The sequence below is a fragment of the Leiobunum rupestre genome, chromosome 1 (assembly GCF_980474605.1).
Source record: "Leiobunum rupestre chromosome 1, qqLeiRupe1.1.hap1, whole genome shotgun sequence".
NCBI lineage: Eukaryota > Metazoa > Arthropoda > Arachnida > Opiliones > Sclerosomatidae > Leiobunum > Leiobunum rupestre.
In genome coordinates this window covers 9264111-9278254 of record NC_143384.1, presented here as the reverse complement: position 1 = coordinate 9278254, position 14144 = coordinate 9264111, and the positions used below count along the sequence as shown (strand labels likewise).

General features: G+C 36.4%; 1 protein-coding gene across 5 annotated transcripts in view; it reads right to left on the bottom strand.

The window, feature by feature from the left end:
• The window catches only part of LOC149961048 (uncharacterized), a 44544-nt gene extending 30400 nt beyond the window's left edge, over window positions 1-14144 (bottom strand). For 3 of the 5 annotated variants that reach the window (XM_090174873.1, XM_090174908.1, XM_090174890.1), the window contains exon 1: window positions 13978-14144. The gene's annotated coding sequence lies outside the window, so the exon portion shown is untranslated. Of the gene's footprint in view, window positions 1-850; window positions 873-13977 lie in introns of those variants that run through there. The other 2 variants (XM_090174899.1, XM_090174881.1) reach the window with 2 other exon arrangements.

The window sequence follows — 14144 nt, the reverse complement described above, 5'->3', positions numbered from 1 at the left end:
ATTCTACAATAAAACGCAATCCACAATGTTTTAAAGTCAGGCGTTTTGCGCTGTGAGCTTCAAAAATAATTTTGTAGGGGGCATCACATCGAGCTTTCAGAAGTTTCAGAAGTGCTATTTTCTGGTAGGGTAGTAAAATTTGATGTACAAAATAACCACAGAATATATTGAAAAATCATTTTCCAATAAATGCTCCTTTGTAAGAATTCTACATTGGTGGAAATCTGCACGCAGAATTGTTAAATTGAATTCAATTAGATTCAAACCACTTGATTTCTTAAAATAATCACTGATTTAAATCGCCTATTAAACTTCATTGTATTTAAGAAAATATACACAGAAAGGTTCTCTAGCAATATGAATTCAGAGAAAACTTAATTAAATTAAGTTTTTATTTAGTAATTAAATTTAATTAAGATTAATATAAATTTTAGTTTAAATGACCGCAGCCATGAGATTATTTACCAAGTGGCCAAGAAAGAGATGCATGAAACGTTAAAAACTCAATAAAATCAAAAATCAATTAAAAGAATGCGATTGAAATAAAATAAAATAAATTGAAATTCATTCGAATCAGTTTAAAAGAAGGGCCGTTGAGTACCCACAAAAGCTTGTCGATGGCCCAACGTATAAAACGGTCTAAGCTATCGTCTGCCGCTCTAAACCGCGACGAGGCAGTACTAATTAAATCTCCATTAATCAAATGAAAATATGACGCTCAACACATCTACTATTCACGCCTTGGTCGTTTAATTTACCACGTCACACTGTAAAGTTACCGCTTTCACATTTCTAAAGCTAAAACAAACGTACAACACAACTTAAAAAGTACGGAATCCACTAAGCCTACTTCAGTCCTTTGCGGAAATCTTGCTTTGCAGATCCAATTCAAAATTTCAAATCGTTAAAACCGGCGTCGAAACGTCAGCTGATAAGTGTTGTTCCGCTATCTGCCCTCACGAGTCTGCCCCCACCCCCATCCCCATATCTTAGTCCATATAGATACCGCTTGGTGGCGCGATTCAATCTTTGGCTTGCAAATACAATCACCGAAAAGCGAAATTTTGTGATAATGCGGGATACCTGACGAAACCAAAAGGGTTTTAGACATGACTAACGTTTCATATATATATATTTTTTTAAATCACCAAAACATTTTTGCAAACTTCAGATCTAAACGCTTAATTTGATTAAAAATAAATTCACAGATTTTTTAAAAAATTAACTATATTTTTACAAAAAGGTGGATATCTTTTAAAAAAATACAATGGTATTTTTAAAAAAAAACAAGCGGATTTGTGAGTTTTTATCTAGGATTTTGTGAATTTTCAAATCCGTTGAAAAAATCAACCAAAATTTAGAAATCGGTGGATTTATGTTTTTTTCTCGAATTTGTGGATTTTGTAAATATACAACGGTATTTTCACGGGTTTGTATTTTTAGTGTTTTTGGATAAAATCTTAAATTATTATTTAACACTATTTAATCTTACTTGTTAGTACATTCAAAGTTACAAATTTAAATTTAATCATGATTAAATCATCAGAGTGTCCTAATAATCAAGGAAGTGATCTGCCTTTCGTTAACAAAACGTTCCCCAAACAAAATTACAGGTTATAAAATTGAAATATTGTTGTCAGAAAGATATAACATTTTCCTACGAAATATAAATATTATATTGCTCTAGTTATATCAGACTTTTTAAAGGTGTTCACGCGATACAATTTTGTCGCGTGCGACTCATAACCTGGTCGCGTCATATAATGCGTTTGCTAAAGTCGATAACAAAGAGATGCCAACATTATTTTCAAGAAACAAGAAATAGCCTTAAAGCAAGTGTCGGTTCGACGTCAAGTAGCTCTTTTTGCAACAGATGCCGCTATCGTCGTAATCAAAACAAGTTCAGCTACATATTTCACAAAAGGCGGGTACTTATAAGTACCCCTCGCTTTGATTGGATCGTTTGTAAATTGGTCAATGACAATTTTTTTTACATGGGATGTATAATTTAGGTTAAAGCCCACTAAAAAAAGTATAAGTTGTCTAAATATAATACTCTACAAAGGCTGTCTGAAGACTTTATCATTTCAATGCCTACGTTATTTATAGAGGCCGATGCGCGCTATCTCGCGAGTAGGCGAAACATCCCTCCCTTACCCGTCATTATATAATGGTAGATGGCGCTTTTCGCCAAGCTAAAATTTCAATTTAAAAATAAATTCGCGCCAAAGTTTTTAGAGATATACAATATACGAATATATAAGACCTTATCGGATATTATGAAGAGCTTATTTGTTCTAAAGTTAGTGTGGTAAACAATATTACCTTTAATTTAAACAAACCTTAAAACGAATATTAACTTCAGGTAGGATTAATATTTTAATATTGCTCAATTCTTGCTAATATGAAAATTTTGACAAATTATATCACAAAATAGCTTAATTAGCTAATATTAAAATGTTGAAAGTTTATATCACAAAATAGCTTAATTAGCTAATATTAAAATGTTGAAAGTTTATATCACAAAATATCTCAATTAGCTAATATTAAAATGTTGACCATTTATATCACAAAATAGCTCAATTAGCTAATTTTAAACTTTTCATAAAATCTCACTTATAATTCAACCTATGAAGGTGATTTAAATCAAAATAGGAACTTTCTGTTATGACTAATAACTTCAGGTACAAGCGATATTTCATCACTAAATACTTTCAATATGATTTAACCTTTGAAAGGTTCTTTAACTTATTTATCTCTAACGTTGACTTCGTTAACTGAATTAAACTTTTAAAACTTTTTTAGACAATGGTTTCTGGTTTAATTGTTTGCGTTTTTCATTATAATCTGTTGTATCAACAGCGTAGTTAGTTAAAAGAGGTCTAATAAATTTTTCTAGCAAAATTTTAGGTAATGAAGAGTTGCATGCACAAGTTAATGGCTTACTAAAATGAGGCTTCCGTTGCATGATGGTACAACACACTTTACCATGTTTTCCTAAAAATGTATACAAATTACAAAATGTTTTCAATACAAAGGCTCAATAGAAAATCTATCAACAAGAAATTGTTAAAGCATATTGGTTACATGCATTCGATTTAATTACAATCAAAGACTTAATAGTTTAATTTTAAACATGAAATCATGGTAATTATTTAGAATTACGAACCTTTTAATGTTGCAGCATCTAGGTTCAACCAACTGAACAAAGTTCAACAAACAACTACCACTCCAGCTGTTACAGCGCCTCCAAAAAAAAGGCGCGTAAAATTTTCAAATCGAACTCAGTAACATAAATCGCAATTGCGAAGAGCGCCCCTACTGACAGATTTTTGCGAACACAAAATACCCGAAAAATATATAACAAAATTAGCGCGCATCGGCCTCTATAAATAACGTAGGCATTGATCATTTGGCTATTTTGAATATAACTTCCTTTCCCATTAATAGATGGCACCACGCTCTCCAGAAAAGTTCCTTTTTTTTCGAGGAATCGGATAGATTCATGGCCATCTCTAATAACAGGGGCCTTTTCATAATACAAGTGGCAATGATAGAGCCCACAGCATCACAGTAGCTTCAAATTCCTTATCGAAAGATACAATATTATTTAGTGTTTATGCGGATTCTAGCCTGCTTTGAGGACTGCGGGATAAGCCCACCGAAGAAATGAAACATTGCGATTACCAGGTGGACCACCGAAATCTCAAAAGAAAATTTATAGGAAAAATAGGATATATGTAGTCGATTTATAAATTATATAGGATATATTATTGGCAAAATATAGATTTTAAGTACTTATGTATAGAGGAAATCCATGGTTTTATGGTGCAATTTGATTTAATTAGTGTGTGCTAGCGAAAATTTTTAATATTTCTAAAAATATTTCTAACTTTGTTGATTTTGATATCAAAAGATATAATTGGAACAGTATAAAGTACGAAAATTTCCATAAATTTAGGATAAATTGGAAAATTACAGGAAATTTTTTTAAATGTAGGAGTGGTGGTCACCCTGGGTTACTGATTAATTAATTGGCAGGAGATACAGATCCCTTGGACGAGAGGTTAATTTTCCGGAAAAATTAAAAGCGAAAAAGTTCCACAAAATTTTCCGAATTGTGGAACATTTTCAGCAAATCGAAAAAATAAAAAGATAAACATATTACTTTTTATTCTAGACTAGTCTAGAAGTTTAATTTTACTTTCAAATTCGAAAAAATGAGGCGAAATTTAAATTTGTGAACAATATTCGGCGAATTATGGAATTAAACCTTTTTCTTCTCTTTTTCGGAAAATACGGAAAAATTTATGGGTGGGAATTTCAGACTTACAACTCTAGAAACTAGAACTAGCTTTCAAAACGGACACAGCCGCTTGGGATATATGCGTAAATGTATCTTAAACGTACGCGTATAAACACCTACCATACAACTAGGATGTAGTTGAACCTGCGATGCAATTATAGATAGTATTTAGCATTTACGTAAAAACTACGACAGTTCAGGCCACCAGGAAAGAATGTATTTTTACTTAGGTTGAATAACTATGTTGAGGCGTTTTTATTATCATGCTTTAACGACAGTGGCGGTCTGGGTCTAATATTTTGGGCTGCCAGAAGATAAAGGGCCCCAGCTTTAACAACTATAACGCTATCATGTTTGAGGGGCCCACTTCATAAACGATCCGTGGGGCCCACTTGCCATCGGGCAGGTTCCCTCTATGGCCAGTCCGCCACTGTCTAAAAAAATCAAATCAGCTCTAAAACTGGAATTTTTCGACACAATTTACACCCCCCCCTAAGACATTTTTACCTATTTTTAATTTGAAAAAGACGACATCATAAACTACCATATTATATCTTTTATTCTAATTATTGCCTATTTCATAATTTATATTCAATTTATAATATGAAATGGGAAGAATTGTTGTTCGGAATAGTATGTACGCCGCACAATTCTCGCAAATTTGCGGCGTTTTTGCGGGAAATCTCGGATCACGTGATCGCCGGCCATATTTTCAGAGTGGAACGTCCCATACATACATCAACGTGGATTAAGATTTTCGAAAAAAGTGTCTGGCAGCACTTCTCTCTGAGAATATGCCAGTCAGATAACGCCGCCGAAAATCCGTTTAGGCGTTCTGGCCATATCGACATGCGGCAGGAATCCATACCTCTACTTGGAATGCTTAACGCGGTAGATTTTCGTCTCGATGTGGCTGACGGTTTTTTTGACGTCACTATGTTAACTGAACAAACAACAACGTGAGAGTGGAGCGCGCGCAGAGGGGATTGCTTCTCTCGTAGGCGGGGCCAAAGCCGTCATAGTGATATTACTATAAGCGATACGGCAGGAGAAGCATTCCAAGTACAGATATGGATTCCCGACTATAACTATTCGAACTTTCGAAATTCGTAACGAAACACGTGCCGTAAGCCGCGAGGGTTTGTTTGTATCATCATTTCCGATTGCCGCAACTTGCCGCTAGGTGGCGAAGAGAACAGGTTATTTTTCTTTTCAGAAGAAGATAATCGTCTCTAAGCAAAGCTACTAATTGGTCCATGCCGTGTGCCAAGTCGAATTTGGGGCCCTAAAACAAATTAAAACCTCACTTTTTGACTTAATTAACGCCAATGTAGTTATAATAATAAATTTCCAATAGAATGAAAAAAAAATAACATTTAGTTCGAAAACGGGGTCACTCTAACCACGAGGGGCCCCTATGCTATGGCACACTTGGCACATGCCTTAATACGGCCCTGAACGTAGCAGTGATGGGCACCGCTCCTCTCATTGTGAACGCTTTTGCTATTATGAGCGAAATTGACCGGAAAAATGTTATCTTAAAGAGAGGAAAATGAGAGGAGCGCCAATTTCAGCGTTCTATAAAGGGCGAAGAGAGAGGAGTGCCAATTTCAGCGCTCTAAAAAGGGCGAAAAGAGAGGAGCGCTTACTCAACAAAGAGCGGAAAGATAAAAGCGCTTATTTTAAAAGCTCAAAAAAAGAGCGGAAAGAGAGAAGCGCTTTTTTAAAGCTCAAAAAAGGGCGGAATGAGAGAAGCACTTATTTTAAAGCTAAAAAAGAGCGGAAAGAGAGGAGCGCTTATTTGAAAGCTAAAAAAAGAGCGGGAAGAGAGGAGCGCTTATTTAAGAGCTCAAAAAAAAGAGCGGAAAGAGAGGAGCGCTTATTTAAGAGCTCAAAAAAAAGAGCGGAAAGAGAGAAGCGCTTATTTTAAAGCTAAAAAAAGAGCGGAAAGAGAGAAGCGCTTATTTAAGAGCTCAAAAAAAGAGCGGAAAGAGAGAAGCGCTTATTTTAAAGCTAAAAAAGAGCGGAAAGAGAGGAGCGCTTATTTGAAAGCTAAAAAAAGAGCGGGAAGAGAGGAGCGCTTATTTAAGAGCTCAAAAAAAGAGCGGAAAGAGAGGAGCGCTTATTTAAGAGCTCAAAAAAAAGAGCGGAAAGAGAGAAGCGCTTATTTTAAAGCTAAAAAAAAGAGCGGAAAGAGAGAAGCGCTTATTTAAGAGCTCAAAAAAAGAGCGGAAAGAGAGAAGCGCTTATTTTAAAGCTAAAAAAGAGCGGAAAGAGAGGAGCGCTTATTTTAAAGCTAAAAAAGAGCGGAAAGAGAGGAGCGCTTATTTTAAAGCTCAAAAAAGAGCGGAAAGAGAGAAGCGCTTATTTAAGAGCTCAAAAAAAGAGCGGAAAGAGAGAAGCGCTTATTTGAAAGCTCAAAAAAGAGCGGAAAGAGAGAAGCGCTTATTTTAAAGCTAAAAAAGAGCGGAAAGAGAGGAGCGCTTATTTTAAAGCTCAAAAAAGAGCGGAAAGAGAGAAGCGCTTATTTAAGAGCTCAAAAAAAGAGCGGAATGAGAGAAGCGCTTATTTTAAAGCTCAAAAAAGAGCGGAATGAGAGAAGCGCTTATTTTAAAGTTAAAAAAGAGCGGAAAGAGAGGAGCGCTTATTTTAAAGCTAAAAAAAGAGCGGAAAGAGAGAAGCGCTTATTTTAAAGCTCAAAAAAAGAGCGGAAAGAGAGAAGCGCTTATTTTAAAGCTCAAAAAAGAGCGGAATGAGAGAAGCGTTTATTTTAAAGTTAAAAAAAGAGCGGAAAGAGAGGAGCGCTTATTTTAAAGCTAAAAAAAGAGCGGAAAGAGAGGCGCTTATTTTAAAGCTCGAAAAAGAGCGGAATGAGAGAAGCACTTATTTTAAAGCTAAAAAAGAGCGGAAAGAGAGGAGCACTTATTTTAAAGCTCAAAAAAAAGCGGAATGAGAGAAGCGCTTATTTTAAAGTTAAAAAAGAGCGGAATGAGAGAAGCACTTATTTAAAAGCTAAAAAAGAGCGGAAAGAGAGGAGCACTTATTTTAAAGCTCAAAAAAAAGCGGAATGAGAGAAGCGCTTATTTTAAAGTTAAAAAAGAGCGGAAAGAGAGGAGCGCTTATTTAAGAGCTCAAAAAAGAGCGGAAAGAGAGAAGCGCTTATTTTAAAGCTCAAAAAAGAGCGGAAAGCGAGAAGCGCTTATTTTAAAGCTCAAAAAAGAGTGGAAAGAGAGGAGCGCTTATTTTAAAGCTCAAAAATGCGTGAGCGTGAGCGAATATAAGGCTAGCACTAGTGCTAGCCCAAAGTACTCATTCCCTTTAAGTATAAACAAATATATACTTGTGATAACTATCAACATAAATTAGCGGAAATGCCCCGATTGATGCCAGATTTCAAGCGACTAAAGTTGCTAAAATTAGTCGCTTTAAACTAGTTTCGAGGATCCGAATGAATTTTCGTCAGGGAAGAAAACCTTTCTTCATATTGATTACCTAATACTATTTCACTTGCAAAATATGGTTTATCAATTTCCCTACGCAGTGTGATTGTTAAATTTTACATCTTTAAACGAAGTAAGAGACTCGGTATATTTTAAGCGATTTGGTGGGAAACTAGCGCTCAAAGAAATTCCCGTCGAACCTGCGAAGCTACATTTAAGTGGCCTAGATGGATACTTCTCTAGTAAGATATCTTATTAACTTATGCTACACGTATTCTATACTATATGTAATCCCATTCGACCGAACAATCTCTTTCAACGGAAACCCATTCGACCGAACAAACTCTTTCAACGGAATCCCATTCGACCGAACAATCTGTTTCAACGGAATCCCATTCGACCGAACTATCTCTTTCAACGGAACCCCCTTTGACCGAAAAGTCCTTTCAACGGAAACCCATTCGACCAAACAATCTCTTTCAACGGAACCTCATTCGACCGAACAGTCCCTTTCAACAGAAACCCATTCGACCGAACAGTCCCTTTCAACGGAAACCCATTCGACCGAACAGTCCCTTTCAACGGAAACCCATTCGACCGAACTATCTCTTTCAACGGAACCTCATTCGACCGAACAGTCCCTTTCAACGGAAACCTATTCGACCGAACAGTCCCTTTCAACGGAAACCCATTCGACCGAACAGTCCCTTTCAACGGAAACCCATTCGACCGAACAGTTCCTTTCAACGGACACCCATTCGACCGAACAACCTCTTTCAACGGAATCCCATTCGACCGAACTCTCTTTCAACGGAACCCCCTTTGACCGAACAGTCCCTTTCAACGGAAACCCATTCGACCGAACAATCTCTTTCAACGTAATCGCATTCGACCGAACAATCTCTTTCAACGGAATCCCATTCGACCGAACTCCCTTTCAACGGAACCCCCTTTGACCGATTAGTCCCTTTCAACGGAAACCCATTCGACCAAACAATCTCTTTCAACGGAAACCCATTCGACCGAACAATCTCTTTCAACGGAAACCCATTCGACCGAACAGTCCCTTTCAACGGAAACCCATTCGACCGAACAGTCCCTTTCAACGGAAACCCATTCGACCGAACAATCTCTTTCAACGGAATCCCATTCGACCGAACTCTCTTTCAGCGGAACCCTTTTTGACCGAACAGTCCCTTTCAACGGAAACCCATTCGACCAAACAATCTCTTTCAACGGAAACCCATTCGTCCGAACAGTCCCTTTCAACGGAAACCCATTCGACCGAACAGTCCCTTTCAACGGAAACCCATTCGACCGAACAATCTCTTTCAACGGAATCCCATTCGAACGAACAATCTCTTTCAACGGAATCCCATTCGACCGAACTCTCTTTCAACGGAACCCCCTTTGACCGAACTCTCTTTCAACGGAACCCCCTTTGACCGAACAGTCCCTTTCAACGGAAACCCATTCGACCGAACAATCTCTTTCAACGGAATCCCATTCGACCGAACAAGCTCATTCAACGGAAACCCATTCGACCGAAAAATTTCTTTCAACGGAACCCCATTCGACCGAACAATCTCTTTCAACGGAATCCTATTCGACCGAACAATCTCTTTCAACGGAATCCCATTCCACCTAACAAGCTCATTCAACGGAATCCCATTCGACCGAAAAATCTCTTTCAACGGAATCCCATTCGACCGAACAATCCCTTTCAACGGAAACCCATTCGACCGAACAGTCCCTTTCAACGGAAACCCATTCGACCGAACAATCTCTTTCAACGGAATCCCATTCGACCGAACAAGCTCATTCAACGGAACTCCATTCGACCGAAAAATTTCTTTCAACGGAACCCCATTCGACCGAACAATCTATTTCAACGGAATCCCATTCAACCGAACAATCTCTTTCAACGGAATCCTATTCGACCGAACAATCTCTTTCAACGGAATCCCATTCGACCTAACAAGCTCATTCAACGGAATCTCATTCGACCGAAAAATATCTTTCAACGGAATCCCATTCGACCGAACAATCCCTTTCAACGGAATCCCATTCGACCGAGCTCTCTCTTTCAACGGAATCCCATTCGACCGAACTATCTCTTTCAACGGAACCCCCTTTGACCGAACAGTCCCTTTCAACGGAAACCCATTCGACCAAACAATCTCTTTCAACGGAACCTCATTCGACCGAACAGTCCCTTTCAACGGAAACCCATTCAACCGAACAGTCCCTTTCAACGGAAACCCATTCAACCGAACAATCTCTTACAACGGAACCCCATTCGACCGAACAGTCCCTTTCAACGGAAACCCATTCGACCGAACAATCTCTTTCAACGGAATCCCATTCGACCGAACAAGCTCATTCAACGGAACCCCATTCGACCGAAAAATCTCTTTCAACGGAACCCCATTCGACCGAAAAATTTCTTTCAACGGAACCCCATTCGACCGAACAATCTATTTCAACGGAATCCCATTCGACCGAAAAATCTCTTTCAACGGAACCCCATTCGACCGAAAAATATCTTTCAACGGAACCCCATTCGACCGAACAATATCTTTCAACGGAATCACATTCGAACGAACAATCTCTTTCAACGGAATCCCATTCGACCGAACAATCACATACATACACCACATACTTGGCCCTGGACCCCTGCCGGGAAGACCCCGGTCCCACGTTCTACTTACGGTGGGCGGTCTCGCATAGTAACCTACAGGATATGGTATCTAGAGCAATCGTATCTATAGATATCGTACTTAAGGCCCATTTAACAGAAACCCGTCTTTGGGTTGGAAAAAAGAGAAAGTACTAGATTTTGGTAAAATGGGATTCGGTTAAATAGTATATAACCATAATATGTGTTTTCTGAAATAAAATATGATTGAACCTTTGAGACATAATTGAATACGCGCATTACATATAGCCGCCTACATTCAAAATAAACCCCGATGGGTTTCCAAGATGGCGTTGCATTTCAAACACAAACAACTATGCTCTTATTCGGGGTTTTGGAAAATGTATATTTTTCACCGGTAGACGGAGAACAAAACGTTTCAAGGAGAAAATTGTAGAAAATACCTAAAACTTAAAAATTAAAGTTCGTTCGATGGAAAATAAACCTATTTTTCACCAAGTTACAGTGTCATGGGAAAAAATCTATATCTACGCATTTCCCAAAAAAACCATTTTACGGAGACTTGTAAGAAAATTTTCGTTCTTATGTTTTGGGGAATTTTGGTTCAAAGATTTTATTTAATTAGAATTTTCAAAGGAAAATATGACACGTATGATTGCATAGTTCCTTCCTTTGTAAGTGTCAGCACGATAAAACATATTACCGAAATAACGACATCTGGAGTTGCTAGACGGCAAGCGTCAATGATTCTCCGCTGCGAGGCGCTGTTGTTGCTGAATGCTGTAACATGAGAACAGACATACATTTCAAACAAGTCTCCGAAAAAAGTTATTTTGGGTTACACCATCTTTTGTTTCCATGATCACATAACTTAGTATAATTTTACTTGTGCGATAGTTTTCAAATTGAACCTTTTTTGTATACGGGGAGGGGGGTTATATACAACCATTTCTTTGAAATTAAAACCGGTTGCTAAAACCAATTGAAAGGATCGCCATTTTGAAGTCGAACCAGAGTGGGTTCCACATCTAGTTTTGTTCAGAACATTTAAAGCTACGACCACAAAATTACCATAATATATTACAAAATAGGGCTATTCAAAGTCCAAGTGTAGTAAAACCCCTGCCTTTAAAGGGAATATAACTTTAGGTATTTGTTGTGGAACACCAACGTTTGCAGCTCTGGCCGCTCTGGCCTTTGGAAGACCCCTTCATTTTTCAAAATTCCTTGTACAGTGGCGCCAAACATTTCTAAAGCCAAAGGCAAGAGCCAGAGCTGAAAACGTTAGTGTTCCACACCAAATACCTGAGGTTATATTCCCTTTAAGCAGTGTACATTCTGTATTAAATGTTTTGGAGACTAATCATAGTGTTTATACGACTACAGGCAAACCAATTTCCTTAATATTTCCAGGTTCAAGAGCAACCAATGATTTAAGATAATCCCAAGGGTTTATCTTTACAGTCACAAACACTTACCAAGTGTAACTAAAACCATATTTTCATGAAGAGGGCTATTGACGCTAACTAAATTGGTTCCAAATTACTGCTAAATAAAGGCAAATCTTTAGTAAGATAAATTTATTTTAGGGAAAACTCTCTGAACCTAACAAATTCCCTGATCTCAGTGATTTATAACAATTAAAGATAATTCATCTGATTTTTACCCAAAGAATGATAATTAATCTGATTTTACCCAAAGAAAGATAATTCATCTGATTTTTACCCAAAGACAGAAAATAAAACTGATTTTTACCCAAAGACAGAAAATAAAACTGATTTTTACCCAAAGACAGAAAATAAAACTGATTTTTACCCAAAGACAGAAAATAAAACTGATTTTTACCCAAAGACAGAAAATAAAACTGATTTTTACCCAAAGACAGAAAATAAAACTGATTTTTACCCAAAGACAGAAAATAAAACTGATTTTTACACAAAGAAAGATAATACGTCTGATTTGTACCCAAAGAAAGATTATTTCTTTGATTTTACCCAAAAAATGGGAATTTCCCTATTTTCCAGATTTTTACCCAAAAATGTGAGTTTAACCGATATTTTCCAGATTTTTACCCAAAGTGGGAATTTCCCTGACTTTTCTGTTAACAATCTAATTGACTTAACTTTCATTAAGTACACGGCCAAAATGATGGTTACAAATTTCTCAGGAGGAAGATTGTTTTCTAAACTTAAGCGCATTCAAAATTAACAGAGAACCACAATTAAGCATTCTAAGCACATTATCAGATCTTTGTCATTTGATGATGCAATTGATTATTTTGCAATTAACAGATCACGAAAAACCGTTCTAATAAAAAAAATACATGTATAATTTGTAATTTAAAAAAAATCGTTAAAGTGGGGCTTCAAATTACTCTACTACTTGAGAACAATGTCTTGATTCGGGCTGATTATTAATCTCTGAATAGTATTTAGCATTTTATGTTCAATTCATTTCCTTAACAATATTTCATTTTAAATACCTTAATTCAATTCCTTTCCTAATAGTATTTAGTATTTCATTTTAAATACCTTAATTTAATTCATTTCCTAAATAGTATTTAGTATTTTATTTTAAATACCTTTCCTTATTAATATTATTTTATTTCAAATTCATTTCCTTGATAGTATTTTACTCGACAGTAGTTAGCATCTTATTTTAAATACTTATCTTAGATATTTCAAATATTTTTATTACTAAAAATACCTTCATGCTGTATAATATCTCCGTAAAACAATCGATTGTTTCCTATATTCAAATTTCGCTCCCCACTTTTTTGTTTACAAACGAAAACGGGAGTGTTGAGCCAATAGGCGTATTTCAATACTTCTTTACATTATTTCTAAGCCTGATCGCCATGGCAACGCGATTTGTTTGTACCTTAAATTTACCATTTCAATACTCTTTTTCTTAACAACATTTTTACACTCTAGGTGGCGAGAACGGACTATGCTATGTGCCCTCCCTCCTAGATACCTTCAAATACATAAAAACTGAGGGTCCTGCATTTAGAAATGACCGTCCCTGGAACCCTGGTGGTTAGCTTCCGATTCCATAAGAGGTTAATTTGTTAATTAGTATTTAATTAAGTTCCTCTACGAAACAAATATCAGATAATTTATTAAATTTAAGCCAATATAGCCTCATGAATTGTAATATGCTGGCTTGTAAGTTGCCAAGTGCGAGTCAAATATTACAATACTTACAATTGAGTTTTATTTAAATAATTTTCCTTACGCGTATTTAATATTTTATTTAAAATTTCCTTGAAGCATTTCATATTTAGTTATTTATGCCGATAACGAAGTATTTCAGCACTTACTGTTATTGTTTTTCTTATAATTATGACCTTCTAAGATTATTTCAAGGTAAACACAAAAATTTTAAACCGTCTACATGTTTTCCTTACACACGTTTTATCGTCAATTTTTATTTCGATTATTTTCTTCTTCGCGTTTCCCGCAGGAAATATAAATTTAACAAGCGCAGCCAAGGCTCAAACCTCGGCGCGTGCATGTACTTAATATTTTGAGAAATGGTATTCCGAATAAAAGATGCGGATTATGTCTTACCTTTCTTTGATCTACATCACTATTTGACACACTATCTTGTTATAAGAACTTTCCCGTTCAGGTATTACTACCTTTGTCCGAAAATATCAGATGAATTGAAAAACGTAAGCCATTGCTAATGATTTTTCTAAAATGTTATACGCAGCGAAAGTGTGGAAGAATAAAAT